The sequence below is a fragment of the Hypanus sabinus genome, chromosome 27, assembly GCF_030144855.1.
Source record: "Hypanus sabinus isolate sHypSab1 chromosome 27, sHypSab1.hap1, whole genome shotgun sequence".
Lineage (NCBI taxonomy): Eukaryota > Metazoa > Chordata > Chondrichthyes > Myliobatiformes > Dasyatidae > Hypanus > Hypanus sabinus.
The window spans coordinates 29,193,409-29,205,525 of record NC_082732.1 but is presented as its reverse complement, the minus strand read 5'-3'; the positions used below and the strand labels follow the sequence as shown (position 1 = coordinate 29,205,525).

Sequence of the window (12,117 nt, the reverse complement as noted above, 5' to 3'; positions counted from 1 at the left end):
GTCTTTTGGTACAAGCACACAAAGGAATTTAAACTGCGCACTAAAGATTGCCACTCTCAACCTCGTTGGCATGTTAAGTATATTTCACTATCGTACACTCCCATCACATTTTCTTTTCTAGTTTCGGATGCAGATGAATCTATGGATGAATACACAGATATATCTGCCAACAAATGTCACATTCTGTACTTCAAACTCAAACCCAAGAGCTGTACTGTGTATAAAACTTTGTTTGGTGGAATAGTTCAGCTGAAAGCATGTGATGCTTCTTCTGCCATATTAGTGACCAGAGTTTTACTTCCACTTTAAAAAATTCAGTGTGCACATGTTGTTATCACTGCATAAAAAAATTGCACAGCATAAAATTTTTGCACACGCTGGTCATTACAAATTAGAGGGAACATTGATCACAGCCTCGTACAGAAACACCAATGCATAGGAACAGAAAAGATTACAGAAAGTTGTCAATACAGCCCACACTATCACATACAAAGTCCTCCCCACCATTGGGCACATCAACATAGAGAGGGGGTGAGTAGGGAGTGCTTATTTTTTTGTTGGCCACTTGAATGTTTGAATTTAATCCAATTACACTCATCTTTGTTTTACATGTTACAGAGGAGTCAAATGATTTTATTCTCGGTTTGTAATAATGGAATAAACACACTTTTCAACTTGGAATTCAGTTAGTTGGAAGCATGTCATACAGTACCACTCAGTGACTCTTACCTTGCTTTCAAGTAGTCGCTACATAGACCATGCCCTCTTTTTGCTACTAACCTCAAGCAAGAGATACAGATGCCCTGGGTTCCACACCACAAAGTTCAGGAATAGTTATTATTCTACAACCATCAGGCTCCTGAACCAGCATGAATAATTTCAATCATCATTATTCTGAACTGATTCTACAACCTACAGACTCACTTTCAAAGACTCCTTAGAACTCATAGCCTCAGTATTATATTTTTATTTACACAGTTTATTCCCTTTTGCACATTGATCGTTTGTCAGTCTTTGTCTGTTTACGTATAGATTTTCATAAATTCTATTGTATTCCCTTTTCTTGTAAATGCCAGCAAGAAAATGAATCTCAAGGTAGTATATGGTAACATATACAGTATGTACTTCGATAATAATTTTGAACTTTGAATTCTCCAAAGGTCTGGGACCTCATTGGTGGTTAATCAAGGTCCCAGTAAATTTCTCTCTTGCCTCTCTCAATAACTTGGGATAAGTGTCATCAGGCCCTGGGGAGTTATCAGCTTAATTGTCTTCAAGAAATCCAACATCCTTTCCTCCTCCTTCTTGATATCAAAATGATATAGAATATCAGAATATTCCTCCCTAAACTCACCATCTTCTAAGTTGTTCTCCTTGATGAATAATGATGTAAATTACTCTTTTAGTACCTCCACTACTTCCCTTGGCTCCACCCAGGCCACACTCTTTTTCCTCGAAGCTGCCATCAGGTAGAAGGTACAAGAGCCTCAAGACTCATACCACCAGGTCCAAGAACAGTTACTACCCCACAACCATCAAGCTCCTGAGCAAAAGGGGATAACTACACTCACGCCCATTTATTCAGATGTTCCCACAACTAATGATCTCACTTTAAAGACTCTTTATCTTGCTGTTTCACGTTCTTGTTATTTATTGCTACTTATTTACATTTGCATGTTTAGTTTGTTGCATTCTGCACTCTGTTGGATATTTCATTCTTTTATAGTTACTACTCTATAGATTTGCTGAGCGTACCCACAGAAAAGTGAATCTGTGTTGCATGCTGTGACATACATGTACCCTTATAATAAAATTTACTTTGACTTTGAAATTCCCTCCTTTTTCATCGAGTAGTCCTACTTTCTCCCAAGTTAGCCTTTTGTCTAAAATGCTTTGGGACTCTGTAACCTTTCTCACCAAGTAGGTCTCCTGACCTATTTTAACCATCTTGGTTACCTGTTCACATTCTCTCCAGTTCCCCTGCTATTCCTCAAAGGCCTCGTCAGATTTCTGCTTCCTAAACCTCACATGTACTTCCTCTTACTTACTGACTAAATTTGCAAAACAGTCAATCATCCAAGATTCCTGAATCTTGCCATCCTTCCATTAGAAATATATGGATTGTGAGGAAAAATGTCAAAGAATTCAGCAAGATATAGACCAGTTGGAAACTTGGGTGGAGAAATGGCACATAGTGGTTAATCCAGACAAGTGTGGCCAGCTGGACTTCATCAACAACTCCCATATGTTAGATGTGAACTTACTCAAAAACAGCTGCTCCCAATGTACTCTACACAGCCCCTGCGTGATACAGTTGTAATTAGCCTTTCCCTAATTTAGCATATCCCCACCCCCAAAGCTCATTTTAGTCTTATCCGTAACTGTCTTAAAATACTTAGTTATAATCACTGTTCCCAAAATACTCTTACACTGAAACTCCAATCATCTGGCCAGCTTCATTTCCCAATAGAAGATCTAGTATGACCCCTTCTTTGGTTGCAATATCTTCATGCTGTGTCGAGAATGACACTGCACGGATGCTATTAACAAATTCTGTTCCATCTAAGCCTCTGGCACTGAGCAAATCCCAGTCAATATTAGGAAAAGGGAAGTCACCTAGTTCAACTACTACATTGTGGTGATACCTTTCCATAATTTGCCAACATATCTTTTTCTCTTACTCTCAATGGCTACTGTAACAAAATACTGGAGGAACTCAACAGGTTAGGAAGCATCCATGGAAAGGAATATAGAGTCACGGTTTCAAGCCAAGATCCTTTATCAGGGTCCACCCAGGCATATGAGGAATGTCTGTCACATTTCAGACTTGTAGATGGGGAAAGGTAATGTGGTAGATGTGGAGTGCATGGAATAACTCCATCCAGGCAAGTGGGGAGTGTCCTGTAACACTACTGACAGATGGGGAAAGATAATGTAGTGGATGTGGAATGCATGGACTAACTCCACCCAAGCAAGTGGTGACTGCTGGCAGGCTTATAGTATAGCCCTATCATAGTGATTGCACCTTTTGTATTCACGTGCTCTAGTCATATTGCATCTCTGGATGATCCCTCCAGGATGTCCCATCTAAGTGCAGCTGTGGTATCTTCCCTGATCCTCCTCTTTCACATCCCTCTCTATCACATCTGAAACATCCCAATCCTATTAGTCTTGCCCTTCTCTCAGTTATGTCTCTGTAATAGCTACAACGTCATAGTTCTATGCCCTCCATCCCACCAGCTCATTAACATGGTCCAGCCTGTCCTTCCTTTCAGCCTTACATACCTAACCTCCACTTTCCCCTCAATCTCTTCACTGGCTGACCTATTTCTCTGGTTCCCAAACCCCTGCCATGCTAGTTCAACCTCACCCAAGCAGTACCAGCAAACCTCCACACAAGGTTTTTGACAGGTGACACACCATCATGGAATATCATTTGCAGCCATATGTGTGTCCCTGACTAGAGTCTCCTAATACTACTAGTCCTTCATCTAGCTTTATTCAAAAGAAACTAAAAAATATTTGGAAAAGCAAAGTTTTTATAGAATCAGGAAAAAACAAATGACCATAAGATACAGGAGCAGAACTAGACCATTTAGCCCATCGAGACTGCTCTACCATTTCATTATGGCTGATGCATTTTTCCTCAGCCCCAATCTCCTACTTTCCCACCCCCCTCCCCGTATCCCTTCGTACCCTGACCAATCAAGAATCCATCATCCTCTGCCTTAAATACACATAAAGACTCGGCCTCCACAGCTGCCTTTGGCAAAGAATTCCAGTTTCACCACTCTCTGGCTAAAGAAATTCCTCTTCATCTCTGTTCTAAAAGGACACCGCTCTATCAAACAAACAAGGTAATGCCTAGTTGTTAAGCTGCTGAGTGAACAACCTCCATGATCTGAAACCCCACCATGGAAACCAGAGAAATTGAAATCAATAGATTCAGCACCAAGAAAACTGCAATGAAAATGACTGAATTGTCACATGGACTCAACTGGAACCCTAATTTTCCCCTGGGAAGGGATAACACTATCACTCCTCAGCTTCCACTAGACACATTAATCAGAAACAAAGCGGTTGATTCTAAATACTCGAGGCAATAGGGAGTAGTTATAACACTACTCACCGGAAGTTCAGAGGTGGAGAGGGTCAGTAACTTTAAATTCTTGGGTGACACTATCTCAGAGGACCTGTCCTGAATCCATCATGTAAATATAATTGCAAAGAAAGCAGCTCTACTTCAGGAGGCAGCAGATTTTTGGCATGTCATCAAAAACTATGGCAAGTTTCTATAGAAGTGTGGTGGAAAGTGTGCTGACCGGTCTGCATTACGGCCTGGTATGGGAACACCAATGCCTTTGAGTTGAAAATCCAACAAAAAGTCATGGATTCAGTTTAGTCGTCTACATGAAAAAGCAGCATCCACCATCATAGACCATGCACTTTTCTTACAGATAGAAGGTACAAGATGAAGGGTCTCAGTCCGAAACGTCAGCTGGTTACTCTTTTTCATAGATGCTGCCTGGCCTGCTGAGTCCCTCCAGCATTTTGTGTGTGTTGCTGCAGATTCTGGAATCTGGAGCAACAATCTGCTAGAGGAACTTGATAGGTCAAGCAGCATCTGTGGGGATCGGAGTGAGGGATGGCGAAGGAATTGTCAACGATTCAGATTGAACTCTGCATTAGGACTCCAGTAACACAATATCAGGTTTGTTACACTACTGTTGAATCATTACACAAAGGATTCTAGTTCTTTGGAGAAAGAAAATGGAAGCAGCAGACATAAAAACTTGTGGATGCACAGAATCCCTTCAGCATTACATTCTTTGAGTGCAGGGGAAAGACAGCAAATAGATCAGGAACTTAAGTGGAAGCAATCAGGGGTTTTGAGTTGATTTCAATAATTATGCAAAAACAAGGCAATTTAGCCAAACAATTCCCTCCACCCCAAAAAAAATGAGCTGGAGGATCAGAAACAAATGGATAAGTCAAAATTATTCTGGACATTGAAAGCAAACTGCACAGAAGAGCATTAGGTGCATGCTTGAGAATATCCATCACATTGGGAAGGATGACTGTGCACACTATCTTGAAGGTTGCTTAGGCTTGAAGACTCCTAGGCTGTGATCGCTGAGCCTGATCAGAGAGATCATAAAACCTGTATCACATTTCATTGCTTCCCCAAGTTTCACCCCTCCAAAGTCTCTGAAGTCAATCTATATACTTCTATAACACAAACAAAAAATAAACTTACAATCCTCTTTGCATGTGCATACAGATGAACCACCTCTGATGAAAGCAGACTGCTTAGGTAGCAATTATCAATCTACAAATTCCTGGGGGGGGGGGGGTGAATATGGAATGATGAGTAAACTTAGATGCTTTTGACTTGCAAAATGTATTTCTGGATTCTCAAAGTGGAAAACAAGTGTTTATCAAACAAAACAGCCTTAACACATAACACGGATTTCATTATTATAATTTAATAGTCATTAATTATTCATTTAAAATCTGTCTTAATTGCCAGGCCTCTGGGCAAAATGTTTGCTGAATTCCATTGGTAGAAACCGTATTTTATGTATCATTTAAAATGAGTAAGAACATACAAATCGACTGTTTTAAATTGATTTTTTTTTAACTTTAAAATCATTTTACAAAATAAAAGTAATTTAGAAACGGCTAATCTGGTTTACCTCTGCCTCGGGTGAAGGACTTCCGAGGAAGTCACTATCTCTCCATCTTAGTTAAATTTAAAAACGCTTTACCTAATTGTAACTCATGTTTAATAGAAAATTTCCCCAAAATATTAACCTGCACGTCTGCCAGATTTAAAATGGCTCATCGTTCGTCCGTGTGCATCACAGCCCTGTGAAGCGCTAAACCTTGGCTCTGCTGCTGTAAATATTTTTTCCCCACAGCTGCTGATTTTTAACATTAAATGAAAGTATTTCGATTTATAATTTGGCATTGATTTCCTCTCAGATTTGAGGTTTGCAACAAAAAAAGCCAGGCAAGTTTACTGCTCATCTTGTCCAGGTTATGTCACCTCCAGCTGCGTTTTAACCCTTACTTACTGCTCGCTACATCCGTGTTTTGTGTTTTAATAGGTTATTTAGCGCCGTTCCCTCCAGACATTTACCTCGTTCCTCTTCCTTCTCTTGTTTTTGCCGCCTCTGCCGGGTACCAGCACACCCCGCACCACAACCTAACGTGCTGCTCCCTTTCGAGGAAGTCCCGCCTCCCAGCAGCAGCCATTGGATCATTTCCGCTGAAAGGCAAGGCGATGCGTTTGCCGATTGGATATCTCTGATCGCCAACCAAGGCGGGCCGCTGGAGGGGGATGCGCGAACAACGCTTCATTTCAAACACTATTAAGGGAGGCCGTTCCTGCCCCCTCAAGCCACCGCCACTGGTCGGCTGAGGGACCGATGGCAGCCCGCGAACAGAAACGGTAGATAGATTTGGGCCACCTCAAACCTGCATGGACCCGACATCACTGCAGACAGCGAGAGGTAATCAACCCATCATGCCTGCTGCCAAAAAAAATCGTAAAATGGCATGTGGTACAGGGAGAAAAAAGCCGTTCGGCCCACCGGGTATCTTCTGGCCTCTCATAAAAACAACTCATTCCCTCTTCAAATCGTTCATAAAAATTGCAATATTAATTTTTTATAACGTTGTGTATAAAATATAATTAAAATATCTATTGTCAGCATTAGGGTTATTGTTTATAACCCTAATGTTTATTGTGCATGCTACTCACAAATCTTGTTTAATACATGTTTTCTTTTGTTAACACCCATAGGCCATACATCCATCTTCAATTTTATTTTACTTTCAATTAGGTCTTGTTTAAAAGCTCTATTTCTTACACTTGTGTTCAAGTCTCACCTACCACCTAAGTTGGCATTTTCCCCTTCTATTGCTACCTAACTATGCCTATTCCCAGCTCCAATTAGTTTAAATATCCAAAACTGTAACAAACCACCCCACAAGGACATTCCCATATATCTGGGCCCACATATCCACTCTGTATAGGTATCACTTCCCCCTAGAACTTTTACCTATTTATGCTTCCTTTCTATTTTTATACACACATGCTGCAAAAACAGGACTAGAGGTTACTGATTTCAATGTCCAACATTATTACTTTCTTAAAAACATCTAAAAAAAATCTTTATTTACTCTATCAAATTTATAATTTCAAAGTAATTCTCATTCTTCCACTCAAAAATCCAAACTTGATATTTTCTCTCCACCCTCTTTCTCCTTCAAAAGATTTTTTATTTCTGCTGGTGCTTTTCAAATTGATGACAATCTTTCTCAGAATTCTGTATTTGGATCACTCCTATCAATCAGCACTTGCCATGTACGTTATTGTGTTTATTAAGATTACAAATAATTCTCCATGTTGTGTAACAAAACTGAATGATCACTGCTCCTTGATCAAGAAGCCTTCAACACAACCCTCCTCCAACTATTCTAATTCAGAGGGACTATATTCACCCGATTCTGTTCACAGCCAGGGAATCAGTTGCAATGGATTCTTTTCCCACTCTTGCAGTGTTACCTAAAGCTTCAATCCATTAGACGTTTCCCATTTACTTTGGTGGCATCATTAAAAAACAGCAATGTTGTACGCGTACAGTGGTGCAGCACATTAACATCACGTCCACTCCTTGCTTATAAGTTGTTAGGATGTTTGCCCAACATAAAATACTGTACTGGGTAACATTGTGCCTTTTATTGCAAAGACCAAAGTCAATGTTTACAGTTTTGTAAAGTAAATTTCATTCCCTTCCCAATGGTTCCACTCTTCTTATGAATAACTGTGTTAAGCCTATCCAGATTGTGAGCACAATGTGAATGATGTATATTTTAAACCTGTTTACTTTCAAACATACCTGTCTCATTGAGAAAATTGCTTAGTTTCACTTCTCTGACTTTGACCAGCTCTATTCCTGCCTCAACTTACAAGCCTGTTAAAATACAGCTCACACTGTCCTGAGTATGTGCAACTATAACACTATGGCTTATATTGTTCCTAAAACCTGAGGTCTCCTGCAGTCTAGCAATCTCTCAGCCCTAAACACCAGCTACCCTGAGATACTGCAATCCAAAAGCGTTTATATGGCTGATCCCTTATGCTAAAAAAAGTCCCAAATTTTAGATTCCTGCAATAAGGGAACCTCCTCATATGCAGTCATATGAATCTTCTGTGTCAATCAGATTATTCTCCATTCTTCCAAACTCTTGGGAATACAAGCTAATTCTACTCAATCAGTTCTCAAAGTATGACTAACTTTTCCAAGAATTCAGACCAACTAATCTGTTCATTGCCTCCAGGTACAACTATTCAACATGGGGACCAAAACAATATTCAGTATTCCAGGCATGGCCTCATCCCATTCATGAATGTCCGTAATTACAACTTCCTTTCTGTTGTACTCCATTCCTACTTCATTAAAATATCAGCATTGTATTTATCTGCCAAATTACACATACATGGATAGATGCCCCTCTGCAAACCAATAATAGTATTTTGCCATCTAAATAGCTTACAGTACTACACTAAAGTCAAAAAGCTTACTTCCTCATCTTTTTGTTCTATAACACTCCCCAGGACACTGTACATTCACTATATCATGTCCTGCCCTAATTTAACTTCCCAAATGTGTCATTTTGCACTTAGTCTGAGTTAAATTCCATTTGCCATTCCACTGCCCACTTTCTCAGTTGTTCAGATGCAATTTGAACCTTGGAAAAATTTCTTCAATTCTCACATCACCAATTTTGGTGTTAGGTCCAAATTTAATCAAGCCATCTAATTCTCAACCAAATCATCTATGTATGTACAAGGCAAAAGCCAACCTCTGTGGCATATCATAGCTTATAAGCCTCTAACAGTATCATACAGTGCAAAAGTCTAAGGCACCCTAGTTCTTTTATATCAATTTTCCTTTAGGTGTTTATTTTGTCTTCTGCATTAGTGTCAGTAGATAAGAGTAAATTTCAGATTTCCAAACATTCATTTTCTAAAAAACTAAACGTTAAAGAAATTTTTGTATTTTTTAAAATAAATTAACATTTTAAGTAACAGACCACTTTTCAAATAAAAAGTTGATTACTTTGTAGGTATATAGCCACTGCAAAATCAACGATAACAAGCAGGGTGCTAATGATTGAATTTAATTGAATTGACTTTATTGCTTGCATCCTTCATATACATGAGTAAAAATCTTTACGTTACGTCCCTGTTCAAATGCGCAATGTGCAATTATAGTAATTTATTAATAAATATTATGTTCAACACGATAGTCAATATAACACAGAAATACAGTTGCATCAGCATGAATTAAGCAGTTTGTTGACTAGTGGAAGAAGCTGTCCCTGAGCCTGTTGGTCCTGGTTTTTATGCTGTGGATTTGTTTCCCGGATGGCAGCAGCTAAAACAGTTTGTGGTTGGGGTGACTCAGGTCTCCGATGATCTTTCGGGCCCTTTTTACACACCAGTCTCTGTAAATGTCCTAAATAGTGGGAAATTCACATCTACAGATGCACTGGGCTATCCGCACCACTTTCTGTAGAGTCTTGCGATTGAGGGAACTATAGTTCCCATACCAGGCAGCGATGCAGCCAGTCAGCACGCTCTCAATCATGCCCCTGTAGAAAGTTCTTAGAATTTGGGGGGCCATACCAAACTTTTTCAACTGTCTTAGGTGAAAGAGGCACTGTTGTGCCTTTTTCACCACACAGCCGATATGTACAGACCACGAGATCCTCAGTGATGCTTATGCCAAGGAACTTAAACTGTTCACTCTCTCAATCCCAGATCCATCAATGTCAACAGGAGTTAGTCTGTCTTTCTTCCTGTAATCCACAACCAGCTCCTTTGTTTTTGCAATGCTGAGGGAGAGGTTGTTTCCTTGACACCACTGTGTCAAGGTGATGTCTTCCATTCTGTAGGCTGCCTCATCATTATTTGAGATTAGGCCAATCAGTGCAGTGTCATCAGCAAATTTAGTTAGCAGATCAGAGCTATGGGTGGTGGCAGTCACAGGTATACAGACAGTAAAGAAGGGAGTTTAGTACATAGCCCTGAGGGGCACCTGTGTTGAGGGTCAGTGGAGCAGAGGTGAGGACACCTGACAGGAAGTACAGGATCCAGCTACACAAGTCAGGGTGAAGACTGAGGTCTCTGAGCTTGTTGTCGAGCCTGGAGGGAATTATGGTATTGAATGCTTAACTGTAGTCCAAGAATAGCATTCTCACATAAGCATCCTTCTTCTCCAGATGTGTAAGGACGGTGTGTAGAGCTGTGGCTATCGCATCATCTATCAATCAGCTGTGTTAGTAGGCAAATTGTAGGGGGTCCAGTGTGGGTAGTAGCAAGCTGCAGATGTAATCCTTGATCAGCCTCTCAAAACTTTTGCTTATTATTGAGGTGAGTGCAACAGGACACCAAGTCATTCAGGCGTGTTATCATGGTCTTTTTAGGTACAGGGACAAAGGTGGAAGTTTTGAAGCAGGAGAGCACTCCTGCTTCAAATGGGAGAGGGAGAGATTTAAAATGTCTGTAAGCACATCTGCCAGTTGTGCCACACACATCCTGAGTACCTGCCCTGAGATGCCATCCAGTCCCACAGCCTTGCGACTGTCCACCTGTTGGAAACAGACATACTTTATTGGTCCCAAGGGAAATTGGGTTTTGTTACAGCCGCACCAACCAAGAATAGTGTAGAAATATAGCAATATAAAACCATAAATAATTAAATAATAATAAGTTAATCATGCCAAGTGGAAATAAGTCCAGGACCAGCCTATTGGCTCAGGGTGTCTGACACTCCGAGGGAGGAGTTGTAAAGTTTGATGGCCACAGGCAGGAATGACTTCCTATGGCGCTCAGTGTTACATCTCGGTGGAATGAGTCTCCTGCACACTTCAGCCTCAGAGATGACCAAACTGCCAGTCGCATCATCTGCAGATCTCTTAAGGGGCCCAGTATTGGAAACATCGAATTGAGCATAAAAGATTTAGCTCATTTGGGAGAGAGGCATCGATGTTGGGAAGTCCACTGTGTTTAGCTTAGAAGTCTGCGATCCATGAGCTGCACATATTGTTGGTAGAAAGTTGAGTCTGAATCTTGTCTCTTGTTCCACTGCCTTGATGACTGCAGAGATCATAGCTGTATTTCTTGAGTTCATGTCGATTACTGGCAATGTATGCTCTACCTCACATGGTAAGTGCTGCTCACACGGAACTGTTGATCCAGGGTTTATGATTTGGAAGACCCTGACCAACTTTCGGGGAAAACATCCTCGGTGCACTTCCGGATGAAACTCATGACCCTATCCATGAACTCAGAGACATCCTCATCATGGAAGACACTCCAGTTGATGTCATCAAAGCATGGAGGCTAATTGGTCGGACCAACAGTGGACGGTTTTAACTATGGCCACCTCCTTTTTCAGCTTTTGCCTGTACTTTGGCACCAGAAAAATGGCGAAGTGATCTGATTTTCCAAATGGAGGCAAAGGAGTGCTTTCTAAGTGTTGCGGAAGGGAGATCAATGACATAATGAGTTGAATGAACTAAACTGATTAGTTAAAACAGCAACGGGTGTAGAAGGAATCAAACTGGGCAAAGGACAACCAAACTAAAAGATGAGGGCATGGCAGATGTGAGAGCTTAACCTTCAAATCATCAATTCTTCATCCTGCATCCACAAGCTCTCCCAAGCAAAAACTTCATGACAGACAGGAGTTTCAAGATGTGCTGTCCAAGCTCTTCCAAAGAAGCACAAAGAAACTGGCAAATTGAGGACCAGAGCCATAGTGATCAGCCACAGAAACTGAGTGCAGCAAGTGGCAGATACATCAAGCAGATGTTTCTTAAAAATCGGAAGGAGTCCGCCATTGCTATCAGCTTTGAACTCACAGAAACCACTGGAACCCAAGTACACCTGTCTACATCCAGAGAAGTCTTGTCAGAAGTGGTCTTCATGGAAGAGTTGCTGTCAAAAAAGATATTCCTCTGAAATGGAAACAAAGCCATGAGACTCACCTATGCACAAGCACATAAGGACTACAGTGCTGAACAATGGCAGCAAGTGCT

General features: G+C 40.7%; 1 protein-coding gene across 6 annotated transcripts in view; it reads right to left on the bottom strand.

The window, feature by feature from the left end:
- The window catches only part of kcnab2a (potassium voltage-gated channel subfamily A regulatory beta subunit 2a), a 318,636-nt gene extending 312,397 nt beyond the window's left edge, over positions 1 to 6,239 (bottom strand). For 2 of the 6 annotated variants that reach the window (XM_059952118.1, XM_059952122.1), the window contains exon 1: positions 6,143 to 6,190. The gene's annotated coding sequence lies outside the window, so the exon portion shown is untranslated. Of the gene's footprint in view, positions 1 to 5,257; positions 5,279 to 6,077 lie in introns of those variants that run through there. The other 4 variants (XM_059952120.1, XM_059952119.1, XM_059952125.1 and 1 more) reach the window with 4 other exon arrangements.
- Positions 6,240 to 12,117: the final 5,878 nt, after the last annotated feature.